The 14,106-nt window shown below is 41.1% G+C and overlaps 1 pseudogene; it reads left to right on the top strand.

Annotated features, from left to right (window-relative positions):
- Positions 1-14,106, top strand: part of LOC130273009 (ATP-dependent translocase ABCB1-like) — an 85,818-nt pseudogene that overhangs the window by 56,488 nt on the left and 15,224 nt on the right.

Here is a 14,106-nt window from a genome sequence, read left to right as displayed (position 1 = left end):
CTCCGTGCTGGATAACTGCCGATGCGGGACGAGGCTCGTGACATCATGGGTATTGGCCACACCCCCTCAATGCAAGCCTATGTGAGGGGGCGTGACGGCCGTCACGCCCCCTCACATAGGCTTGCATTGAGGGGGTGTGGCCAATACCCATGATGTCACGAGCCTCGTCCCGCATCGGCAGTTATCCAGCACGGAGCGAACTTTGCTTCGTGCACTGGATGTCTGGTGTGCCGCAGTCGAGATCAGGGACCCCCGCGGTCAGGGACTCCCATAGGCTTGCATTGAGGGGGCGTGCTGTGACGTCACAAGCGGGCGTGCACGTGACATCACGAGCCTCCGGAGCTGCACCCGACACTCTAAACGAACGCCGGGTGCAGCAGGGAGATCGCGGGGGTCCTCAGGGGCGGGGCCCCCGCGATCAGACATCTTATCTCCTATCCTTTGAACAGGGAATAAGATTTCTAGGGGCAGAGTACGCCTTTAAGGGTGAGGACATTGATTGTAAGGAAAGCTACCTCCAGTAGGTAGCACTGTAGAGCAAGTTCTGCAAATAATCTACTTTGCATATTCTTTTCCCATGGAGCATTGCACTGCATGGCTTGTAAGACTCCATATTCTGGAGTCTTTCAATATTAATAAAATAACACAGACTCTCATCGTCTAGAAAGAGGCCATGTTTAAAATTTTTGGCCAATAGTCAAATAAAAGATCTTTTGTTTAAAAAGGAAAGTTCTCAGAATGTTTGTCCTTTCCCTGGTGTGACTGATGATGTATAGCCGGTTTGAACAACCCTAATGACAAATATGGACTAAAATGTTTATGGCTGTGTCTGAAAAATGATTGTTCGTCAGCCAATAGTTGAATGGTTGTTTAACAACCGACTGACTTCTACAACATCGTTTGTGTGGCTACCTTTAATAACCTGTTAATTCAAGTAATTTACATATGACTACACCATTTTTGTAGACAATCTAGTCACAAGGCCCCCATAGGTGCAGGCCTACATTGCCTGTACATAAATCCAGCCCCGGTAAACCTGCATGCTGTTTGTTCAGCCTGTTCTTCTTAAAGGGGTACTCCCGTGGAAAACTTTTTTTTTTAAATCAACTGGTGCCAGAAAGTTAAGCAGATTTGTAAATTACTTCTATTAAAAAAATCTTAATCCTTCCAGTACTTTTTAGGGGCTGTATACTACAGAGGAAATGCTTATCTTTTAAGATTTCTCTGATGTCATGACCACAGTGCTCTCTGCTGACCTCTGCTGTCCATTTTAAGAACTGTCCAGAGCAGGAGAAAATCCTCATAGCAAACATATGCTGCTCTGGACAGTTCCTAAAATGGACAGAGGTGTCAGCAGAGAGCACTTTGGTCATGACATCAGAGAAATCTAAAGAGATAAGCATTTCCTCTGTAGTAAATAGCCCCTAAAAAGTACTGGAAGGATTAAGATTTTTAAATAGAAGTAATTTACAAATCTGTTTAACTTTCTGGCACCAGTTGATTTAAAAAAATAAAAATTTCCACGGGAGTACCCCTTTAAAGCACATCATCACTGGAGCTACTCTTGGTTTAATCAACTTAAAGGGGTACTCAGGTGGAAAACTATTTTTTTTAAATCAACTGGAAAGCTATTCAGATTTGTAAATTACTTCTATATAAAAATCTTAATCCTTCCAGTACTTATCAGCTGCTGTATACTCCAGAGGAAGTTGTATAGTTCTTTCCAATCTGACCACAGTGCTCTCTGCTGCCACCTCTGTCTGTGTCAAGAGCTGTCCAGAGCAGGAGCAAATCTTCATAGCGAACCTATCCTGCTCTGAACAGTTCCTGACTTGGACAGAGGTGTCAGCAGAGAGAACTGTGGTCAGACTGGAAAGAACTACACAACTACACAAACTATACAAATCTGTATAACTTTCTGGCACCAGTTGATCATTTTTTTTTCCCCCACCGGAGTACCCCTTTAAAGGGTCCATAAAAGGGTTAATTCTTTTTCTTGATTTTCTACAGGAGCCCAAAATAGACAGCTTCTCCCCTGCTGGGCATAAACCTGACAAGATTAAGGGTGACATAGAGTTCAGAAATGTGAAGTTCACCTATCCCTCCAGACCTGATGTCCAAGTAAGTAACTCATCTTAGGGTCCTAAGCAGTGTCCATCATTCCTCCGACCAATAGTTATGACTGATGCCAGTTCTCGGCACCTGTCATACCATGGTAAAAAAAAAAAAAAAAAAAAAAAAACACTTATACCATGTGGTATAAGTGTTTTTTTTTACTGGATCCCACTCAATGGAATAGCTCAGAAGTCTCTGCTATTCCAGTGGTCTTCAACCTGTGGACCTCCAGATGTTGCAAAACTACAACTCCCAGCATGCCCGGACAGCCAACGGCTGTCCGGGCATGCTGGGAGTTGTAGTTTTGCAACATCTGGAGGTCCGCAGGTTGAAGACCACTGTGCTATTCCATCAAGCAGGCCTTTCCACATGCATTACAAATGGAGGCCAAATTGAAACACTTTTGGCCTATGTTGGGATAGATGGAGGTAAATTATGCGATTGTGTAATGTATAATGGCATTATTTATGTGTACAGTATAGCAGTGTTATTAATATGTAATGTATAATGGCATTAGTTATGTGTACAGTATAGCAGTGTTATTAATATGTAATGTATGGTGGTATTAGTTATGTGTACAGTATAGCAGTGTTATTAATATGTAATGTATAATGGCATTATTTATGTCTACAGTATAGCAGTGTTATTATTATGTAATGTATAATGGCATTAGTTATGTGTACAGTATAGCAGTGTTATTAATATGTAATGTATAATGGCATTATTTATGTGTACAGTATAGCAGTTTTATTATTATGTAATGTATAGTGGCATTAGTTATGTGTACAGTATAGCAGTGTTATTAATTTGTAATGTATAATGGCATTAGTTATGTGTACAGTATAGCAGTGTTATTAATATGTAATGTATAATGGCATTAGTTATGTGTACAGTATAGCAGTGTTATTAATATGTAATGTATAATGGCATTAGTTATGTGTACAGTATAGCAGTGTTATTATAATGTAATGTATAGTGGCATTAGTTATGTGTACAGTATAGCAGTGTTATTAATATGTAATGTATAGTGGCATTAGTTATGTGACCAGTATAGCAGTGTTATTAATATGTAATGTATGGTGGTATTAGTTATGTGTACAGTATAGCAGTGTTATTAATATGTAATGTATAATGGCATTATTTATGTGTACAGTATAGCAGTGTTATTAATATGTAATGTATAATGGCATTAGTTATGTGTACAGTATAGCAGTGTTATTAATATGTAATGTATAATGGCATTAGTTATGTGTACAGTATAGCAGTGTTATTAATATGTAATGTATAATGGCATTATTTATGTGTACAGTATAGCAGTGTTATTATTATGTAATGTATAGTGACATTAGTTATGTGTACAGTATAGCAGTGTTATTAATATGTAATGTATAATGGCATTATTTATGTGTACAGTATAGCAGTGTTATTATTATGTAATGTATAGTGGCATTAGTTATGTGTACAGTATAGCAGTGTTATTAATATGTAATGTATAATGGCATTAGTTATGTGTACAGTATAGCAGTGTTATTAATATGTAATGTATAATGGCATTAGTTATGTGTACAGTATAGCAGTGTTATTATTATGTAATGTATAATGGCATTAGTTATGTGTACAGTATAGCAGTGTTATTATTATGTAATGTATGGTGGCATTAGTTATGTGTACAGTATAGCAGTGTTATTATTATGTAATGTATAATGGCATTATTTATGTGTACAGTATAGCAGTGTTATTAATATGTAATGTATAATGGCATTAGTTATGTGTACAGTATAGCAGTGTTACTAATATGTAATGTATATTGGCATTAGTTATGTGTACAGTATAGCAGTGTTATTATTATGTAATGTATAATGGTATTAGTTATGTGTACAGTATAGCAGTGTTATTAATATGTAATGTATAATGGCATTAGTTATGTGTACAGTATAGCAGTATTATTTATATGTAATGTATAATGGCATTAGTTATGTGTACAGTATAGCAGTGTTATTATTATGTAATGTATGGTGGCGTTAGTTATGTGTACAGTATAGCAGTGTCACTAATGTGTAATGTATGGTGGCATTACTTATGTGTACAGTATAGCAGTGTCACTAATGTGTAATGTATGGTGGCATTACTTATGTGTACAGTATAGCAGTGTTATTATTATGTAATGTATGGTGGCATTACTTATGTGTACAGTATAGCAGTGTTATTATTATGTAATGTATGGTGGCGTTAGTTATGTGTACAGTATAGCAGTGTCACTAATGTGTAATGTATGGTGGCGTTAGTTATGTGTACAGTATAGCAGTGTCACTAATGTGTAATGTATGGTGGCATTACTTATGTGTACAGTATAGCAGTGTTATTATTATGTAATGTATGGTGGCATTACTTATGTGTACAGTAGGGCAGAGTTATTAATGTGTAATATATCATGGCATTAGTCATGTGTACAGTATGGCAGTATTATTTATGTACACGGCTCAGTGACATGTCTAATGAGAATATTATTTGTCATTGAAGGTTCTGAACGGTTTGAACCTTACGATTCCCAGTGGTCAGACGGTGGCCCTTGTGGGGAGCAGTGGTTGTGGAAAAAGTACAACGGTCCAGCTCATTCAGAGATTCTACGATCCAAAAGAAGGCATGGTAAGAGCGGTTTATACATTTATACATAAACCCTTCTGTCATAGTAATAAATTAGCACAAGAAGTCTTTTCCAGCCAATCTTCTCATAGTCGTGGATACATTTTCACGTCATGTCTTCTCCTTACAGATCACTATTGACGGACAAGATATTCGTAATCTGAATACCAGATACTTACGAGAGATCATCGGTGTGGTGAGCCAGGAGCCCGTCCTGTTTGATACCACTATAGCTGAGAATATCCGCTATGGCCGGGAAGATGTAACCATGGAGGAAATCGTACAAGCCACCAAGGAAGCCAATGCCTATAACTTCATCATGAAGCTTCCAGATGTAAGTGCTTATCAGATTCTATAGGAGAATAGGAAGCTCAACAATAAAGGGGGAGATTTATCAAAACCTGTGCAGAGGAAAAGTTGACCTGTTGCCCATAGCAACCAATCAGATTTCTTCTTTAATTTCTCAGAGGCTGATTCAAAATGGATTTTGGTTTTCTATGGTTTTATATATTTGTATATCTGTAGTCTTGATTTCCCTATGAAAAAGCATATGTCATGGAGACAACCATTATTCGTATAGTCTACTAGGCCATGAGGGCAACGTAGAGTGTCCTAGGCTTCTCTCTATGAGCTACCCAGAGCACTAAAGGGGTACTCCACCCCTAGACATCTTATCCTTTGGATAGGAGATAAGATGTCTGGTCACGGGGGTCCCGCAGCTTGGACCCCCGCAATCTATGTGCAGTACCCGGCATTCATTTAGAACGCTGGGTGCGGGCGGCAGGACGTCACGGCTACGCCCCCTCGGGATGTCACACCGCGCCCCCTCAATGCAAGTCTATGGGAGGGGGCGTGACGCCCCCTCCCATAGACTTGCATTGAGGGGTGTGGTATGACATCACAAGGGGTGTGGCCATGACATCACGACCCCCAGCGTTCGGAACAAAATGGGGCAGCGGAGTACCCCTTTAATGTCTTCTTTGGGCTGTATCTAGACAGTAATCTTTGAATACCCAGTGATACAAAGCTGTATATAACTTCTTTCCAATAACAATTTGTCTATGTGGGATTTGTCATTTGACATTACATTTTTCTGGGGACTCATGGCCAGTGTCAGCACGGTAGAGATCCTTTTCAATCCACTGCTAATATTAAAGCGTGGTGGCGGGTTAGTAGGTAGAACTAGAAATGCGGTAGACATGGGGCATCTCTTAGTCTATACTCCAGGTATATACTTGACAAACATACTGTATATTTATTAACCATGTTTTTATGAATTTTCAGAGATTTGACACTCTTGTGGGAGAGAGAGGGACGCAACTCAGCGGAGGTCAGAAGCAGAGAATCGCCATTGCCAGGGCACTCGTTCGCAACCCTAAAATTCTCCTTCTGGATGAAGCCACATCTGCCCTGGACACCGAGAGCGAAGCTGTGGTCCAGACAGCTCTGGATAAGGTATTTTACTACATTATACTTCTACCTCTTTTTTGGGGGCACAGTGGCTGATATTTTGCACAGACATCTCCAACTTGTTTTCTTCTTAGGCCATGTTCTCACAGCCAAAAATATGGACGAACATTCCGCACATTTCATGATCCTGCGGGCACTAGGACCTCTTGGAAATGTGCTGTCTATTCTTTTCGCTGACACCTAAATTGTGATTTCCACGGATTATGTAAATTCCGTGCGCACAGTGCAGCAGAATTTCATTGAAATCAATGGGACTCTGCTGCAGTGGAATGTCCATGTGGAATATTCCTGGGGAATTCCTCACGGTCATTCCGCCGTGTTAACATAGCCTTATGTCCGCAGAAAGAATAGACATGTCAATTCTTTGTTGAGTCTGCACAGAAATGCATTGAAAGGCTGCATTTCTGAGCAGTCCTAGCGCCAGCATGTTCTTCCGGCACTCCTCTGTCGGGGGAATGTCCACACGGAGATTTTCTATGCAGACATTCGTCCATGTGAACATAGTCTGTATAGTTACAGAACTATTCAATTGGACTGCCTCTTTGGGCCCATTCACACTATGAATTTCTGAGCAGAAACTCAGTCCGGAAACTCCGGTGCGGCAGCCTCTTATTGTTTTCATTGGGATTCTGCTGCACCATTCACACTGTGGATTTTTGGAAGTTTCGGAAATTCTGCACTCCGAACTTAGATGTTGATTCTTTTGGTGTAATCTACACGGAAATGCACTGTCGTCAATGAAGACCTCACATGCCCGAGCGATCCTAGCAGACAGAATGGAATTAGAGATTGCACATGACTGATCCTAGCAGATGGTATTCTGTAGTGGCGATTTTGCAGTATGAATAAGCCCTAAATGCTTAACTTTTTACTTATATTGTAGGCTAGAGAAGGCCGGACGACTATTGTCATTGCCCACCGATTGTCAACAATCCGGAACGCAGACACCATTGCTGGATTTTCTGAAGGTGTCATCACTGAACAAGGATCCCATGCAGAACTCATGAAACGCGAGGGGATTTACTATAAGCTGGTCACAATGCAGGTCAGTAGAAGTTGGTAAAGCCTATACATACAGTATACATGTCTACATTTCTCTAAGAAGTTAATGGGAAATTTACATTTATTTTTTTTTAAATATGACTGTGCGATTGGATTGGAGGACCTGACAGATATCCAGACTTCCACTCTATATGTGGTTGTTTCCCAACCAGGGTGCCTCCAGCTGTTGCAAAACTACAACTCCCAGGATGCCCGGACAGTTAAAGGCTGCTGGGAGTTGTAGTATTTTTTCAACAGCTGAAGGCACCCTGATTGGGAAACACTGCCCTCTGTGATATCAGTTAACAATTTGTATTTACTGTCATTCTTAGACACTTTCTGCAGAGGAAGATAAGGAAAGCCAGGAAATAAAGGGCAATGAATACGAACACATCAAGGACTATGAGAACATTACAGAGACCAAGATAGTGAGGAGAAAGTCAAGTCGTCACAACAGTGTCAAGAGATCGCCTGAGGATGAAGAAAAAGGGAAGAAAGACAAAGAAGAAGAAGTGAGTGCCAGGATATACCAGCCTATGCCCAATAGACACCTTTTCTATTTTAGTTAAAAAAAAAACAATGTATGAAAAACATGAGGCTAGGAATATATGAGCAACACCCAAGTGTTTTAAGGAGAAGGTTCGCCGTGATAACTGATGTATCTGAAATCAAAAAGAAGCAACTTGGCTTAAAGGGGTACTCCTTTGCTCAACATTTGGAACAAACTGTTCCAAACGCTGGAGCCATCGCCGGGAGCTCGTGATGTCACGTCCCGCCCCCTCAATGCAAGTCTATGGGAGGGGGCGTGACAGCTGTCACGCCCCCTCCCATAGACTTGCATTGAGGGGGCGTGGTGTGACGCAATTAGGGGGCGGGCTATGACATCACGAGTCCCCGACGCCGGCTCCAGCGTTTGGAACAGTTTGTTCCAAACGCTGAGCAGCGGAGTACCCCTTTAAACAATGTGCCATCTTTTTGTGTCAATAGCTGAAATGCAGACAATGCGTCTCCATGGTAACAGACTACAAACAAATTATGTGTAGTCTGATGATATGCATCCTCTCCCCTTACTTTCTTACAAATTTACCAAATGTATGTTAGCAAGAAGTAGGGAACAGGTTCAAGTAATTGTTGCAGCAGGACCCGGCCACACATGGCATGTTCTGCATCTCAGCTGTAGACACAAAAATAGGCTTCAACCCCTGTTCCTCCTCCTTCCTGTTTGACATTAAAAAGATATTTTTTAAGGAAGACAGCAAACCTTTCATTTTTTTTCATTTAGTTCAGCAGAACTTGGAGGGCCACATGACCTAAAGTGCCACTGGTTACTGTATCATGTAAGATAGGAAATAACTATCAGGCAAAGCTTTCTAAAGGTAGTAAATCCAACAGTGACACCTGGTGAATATAAATGTACACTACACTCCATAAAACATACTAAAGAGAAGAATATGACATATTGATTTTATAAAATTCTTGTAACATATAGCAGGGAATAGTGCAACCCTGAGCTCCCATACCGTGGATCCACAGCTAGGCGGCGGTCCCTGCACTATATAAGATGCAGGGGCGTCACAAGTCAAAATAATAGATCAAACTATTTCGAAGGTGGGGGAAACAGGTCAGGACACGAAGGGTAAACACACAAGAACAAACAGGAAAACAAGGTAATATATAACTGCGAGTATGCAAAGTAGTAACAAACAGGTATCAAGAAGCTATAATGGCAGGTATATAGGGTACTAACTAACAGGTTCAGGACCAAGGTAATACTGTAGGTATGAGAATAATGACATACAGGTTTAGGAAGGTAAGCGGCAGGGTTAGCAGGAACGAACAGGTAATTAAAGTCAGGACACTATACAGATGAGAAATAACAGGTCCTTTACTGAGGTGATGTACAAAACACAAACAGTTCAGAATACAAGTCAGGATACAGGTTCAGGTAACAGACACTAGACTAGACAGGATAAAGCCAACCATTAGTACACACAGATCACAAGACAGACAGGACCAGGCTAAAATTAGATAGTGTAAATGGGTCAGAACTGCAAAGCCACGGCTAAATCAAACTAACTAGACAGAACTGAATCAGACAAGACTGAAATATAGCAAATTTAAAGCCAAGTCAGAAGGCTGGGGAGGAATCTAAATACTCTGCCTCTGCTGCTGATTGGCCCAGGCCTGTAACTCTCTGCTGACCAAAGTGCAGCAGGCAAAGCCTGGCAAGGTGCGATCTTTACATTTCTAATGCATTTATTATATAGGATGATTAATTCAAATAAAAATGTGTGTGAAAACAGAAAACAAATTTCTTTCCTTCCCTATTCATATATATGACATGTATATTTTAGGTTGAAGATGTTCTACCAGTCTCTTTTTTCAAAATTATGAGGTTGAACAAACCAGAATGGCCGTACTTTTTTGTTGGGATCATTGCTGCCGCTATAAATGGTGCCACACAACCAGCCTTTGCTATTATATTCTCCAAAATTATTGCGGTAAGTAAATAGCAACTGTTTAAGTGAAGACATATTGCAGGTTTCTCACCATATTTTCTAGTACGGCACAGGACACAGTGGACAGGCTTTTCCTAGTGTGACATCTGAGCTGTGCTCTGACCAGTCAGCTGTAATAAAGATTTGTAACAGGGTTGATGATTCTGGAGGGATACTCCAAATGGAAAATGATTTAGGTAAACTAGAAGAATGGTCAGAACTCTGGATACTGACATTTTATATGGATAACTGCAAAATAATGGACCTAGGGCGTAAAAACCCAAGGGCGGAATATAGAATATGTCATACATTCCTTACTTCGGTATCTAAGGAAATAGATTTTGGGGTCATAATATCAGAAGACTTGAAGGTAAGCAGAAAATGTCACAGAGCAGCAGGAAATGCTAGCATAATGCTTGGTGTATAGGGAGAGGTATTAGCAGTAGAGGGAAATGCTCATTGTTGTATAGGGGGAGGTATTAGCACTAAATGGAAGTGCTCATGGGTATATAGGAAGAGGTGTTAGCAGTAGAGAGAAGTGCTCATGGCTGTATAGGTAGAGGTATTAGTAGTAGAGACAGAAGTGCTTATGGGTGTATAGGGAGACGTATTAGCAGTAGAGAAGGAAGTGCTCATGGTTGTATGGAGAGAGGTATTAGGACTAGAGGGAAGTGCTCATGGGTTATAGGGAGAGGTATTAGCAGTACAGGGAAGTGCTCATGAGTGCATAGGGAGAGATATTAGCAGTAAAGATGGAAGTGTTCATGGGTGTATAGGGAGAGGCATTAGCAGTAGAAAGAGTGAAATGCTTGATTGTGTCTGTGGACAGGTGTCTTTCATATAGGTAACAAACTGAGATTAGGAGCACTCTCTAAAAGAGAATGCTCCTAATCTCAGTTTGTTACCTGTATAAAAGGTACCTGGGAGCCATAAATTGGCTGATTGATGGGGGATCAAATCAGTTCATAACTTAATTAAAATGTGTTTTTTGGATTTTATTCATTGTTATTCTTTTCTCTCACTGTTCAAATGAATTGACCATTAAAATTATAAAGACATGTCAAAAGTTTTGAGCTGGAATCGGTAGAATGAGCTGGAAAAGTGTGCGCTTAGCCTGTTCTTCCCAGCCTTATGTCATGACGTGACCGAGCTGGTCTCACAATGTAAGTCTATAGTTCTGTCTTGCTCACACCGACACAGAGCGAGGAGAGAAGCGTGCGGCAGTGTGCTTCTCCCCCCATTCGTTATACTGTTTGGTCTGGGTCTGGTAAAAACTTTTGACAATTAACAAGGACAATTGAAAAGTTTTTTTTATAATGACACACATTACACATTAAGCTTTACACTCTTCATACTCTGAAAATGTGCACAGAGCGCTCGGTAATCATCACTTTTCTTACTTTGTAGGTATTTGCTGGCCCTGCGGATGAGATGCGCTCCAAAAGCAACATGTTTTCTTTGATATTTCTGGGACTGGGGGGCGTCTCTTTTATAACATTTTTCCTTCAGGTAATTGTACGGCAGTAAAATATTACTTAACATTATTAGAAATAAGGAGGATGCGATCCCGAACCACTCATAGATACTTTGAATGGTATTTATAATATAGATGCTGAAACCACATACCCGTGCTCAGTAGAAAAAGACAGAGTCAGAGAGTCCACAATTTCACACGAAGAAATGAAGCTACAGCACTGGGTATACTTTGCAGTTAAACGCCTTCTTTATTGCAGCATAGTGGGTCAACGAGGAGCTGGACCAAGACGCCGACGAGCGCTGGTTTCACGTGCAATCACGCTTTGTCAAGACAAAGCGGGATTGCACGCGAAACCAGCGCTCGTCAGCGTCTTGGTCCAGCTCCTCGTTGACCCCCTATGCTGCAATAAAGAAGGCGTTTAACTGCAAAGTATACCCAGTGCTGTAGCTTCATTTTTTCGTGTGAAATTACAATAAGATAACCAGATTCCACATCATATTGAAAATCCAGTCCAGTCTGTGGGCAGCATTTCACTGAGCAGGAGGAGCTGATTCATATACATATTAGTGGGAAAAGCGTTATTATAATAAGTAATTTATTCTTTTGAATCTCTGCTGCTTCTGGGCTAAGGAGTCCAGTGGGCGGTCCTAATGAGTTAGTCATAAATCGCTTATTAGAAATTCCCACTAGACTCCTTAGGCCAGAATGAGCAAATTACTATGTCTACTGAATCTTTTCCAACAAACAATCTGCTCAGGTCCTTTTGCTCTAAAGCATGCCATCTGCAGATCGGGCAACACTCTCAACAGGACAGTTTCCCTTTAAATCTGCATTACAATTTGAACATTTTTTTTTTTTAAAGCTTTTGTCACCGATTTTTGATTTATTGTACTTATCTACATTTACATCCATAGCTGCTGTTAAATTTCCACAAGTTGCCATTGGAAACAGGCAACAGTTAATCTCCTCCACTTTGTCAGACATGTGACTTGACAGGTCCTCACATTCGATAGTCGTTTGGGCCCCCCAAAATTGGCAGGGTTGAACAACTCTCTGATGGTTATGAAGGCCATGACTCTTTCCTGACAGACATTCATGTGTATGGGGTAAAAGGGAAAGACAATTATGGGCCGAAGGAATGTTTGTCCGACAGCTATTGAAGGTGTAACTGTGTTATTGTCATCAATGAGCTCTTCCCGCATGCACTGCTTTTTACATAGTTAGTACGGTCGAAAAAAGACATATGTCCATCAAGTTCAACCAGGGAATTAAGGGGTAGGGGTGTGGCGCGATATTGGGGAAGGGATGGGATTTTATATTTCTTCATAAGCATTAATGTTGTTTTGTTCCAGGAATGTATCTAATCCTGTTTTAAAGCTGTTAATTTTTCCTTCTGTGACCAGTTCCTGAGGTAGACTGTTCCATAAGTTCACAGTTCTCAGGGTAAAGAAGGCGTGTCGCCCCTTGAGACTAAACTTTTTCTTCTCCAGACGGAGGGAGTGCCCCCTCGTCCTTTGGGGGGGTTTAACCTGGAACAGTTTTTCTCCATATTTTTTGTATGGGCCCTTAATATACTTATATACGTTTATCATATCCCCCCTTAAACGTCTCTTCTCAAGACTAAACAATTGTAACTCCTTTAATCGCTCCTCATAGCTAAGATGTTCCATGCCCCATATTAGTTTCGTCGCGCGTCTCTGAACCCTTTCCAGCTCCACAGTGTCCCTTTAATGGACAGGTGCCCAAAACTGAACAGCATATTCCAGGTGAGGCCGTACCAATGCTTTATAAAGGGGGAGTATTATGTCCCTGTCCCTTGAGTCCATGCCTCTTTAGATACATGACAATATCCTGCCGGCTTTGGAAGCAGCAGCCTGACATTGCATGCTACTCTGTTTTTGTTTAAAGAATACTTGTTAGATACGCATGATTTTACATACTGGCCCCTGGGACCTGACAGGTCAGGAGAACAGGTCTGAATTCTATTTGAGACAGGAACAGAGAAACATGGTAGATCCCCCCCCCCCACAGTGCAAAGTTTAAGGGGTTATCTCAAGATGCAAGGTTATCCCCTGTCTACAGGATTGGGGATAATAAACTGATTGGATGGGGCTTTTGGCCATTGGTAAGCGCTGAGCTCCATGGGGGAGATTTATCAAAACCTGTGCAGAGGAAGAGTGGTGCAGTTGCCCAGAGCAACCAATCAGATTGCTTCTTTCATTTTCCACAGGCCTCTAAAGAGGCCTGTGGAAAATGAAAGAAGCAATCTGATTGGTTGCTCTGGGCAACTGCACCACTCTTCCTCTCCCCAGGTTTTGATAAATCTCCCCCAATGTGTTTATCTTCCATAGAGAACGAACCGAGCTCAGACCATCCCAACTGTTTAAAGGACATGTGGTGGGGGCCCCAGTCACTGGATCCCAGCTGATCCTGTTTACAGGGGATAACTTTGGATCTGGGGATTAACCTTTTAAAGCTAAGTTTATGGGTCACATGGCTGATAGCTAAGAAAATAGTCTAGAGGAAGCAAAACAAAATAACTTCATAGTTCAAAATCTATGAAATGTAGAGATTTCCCGACAGCACGTGGTAATATTTTCTGTTTGTTCTTTTACAGGGATTTACATTTGGAAAAGCGGGAGAGATTCTTACGATGAGACTCCGGCAGTTAACCTTTAAAGCCATGCTGAGACAGGTATGATGATGTATAACATGTTACAATTATTTACTATAGAGGAACTAACAGCCCTTTAAAGCTGTCACGCCCCCTCCCATAGACTTGCATTGAGGGGGCGGGGAGTGATGTCACGAGGGGGCAGAGCTATGACATCACGAGCTCCGGCGCCGGCTCCAGTGTTTGGA

This window comes from Hyla sarda, chromosome 5 (assembly GCF_029499605.1).
Source record: "Hyla sarda isolate aHylSar1 chromosome 5, aHylSar1.hap1, whole genome shotgun sequence".
NCBI classification, from domain to species: Eukaryota; Metazoa; Chordata; class Amphibia; order Anura; family Hylidae; genus Hyla; species Hyla sarda.
This window is presented reverse-complemented; position numbering and strand designations above follow the sequence as displayed.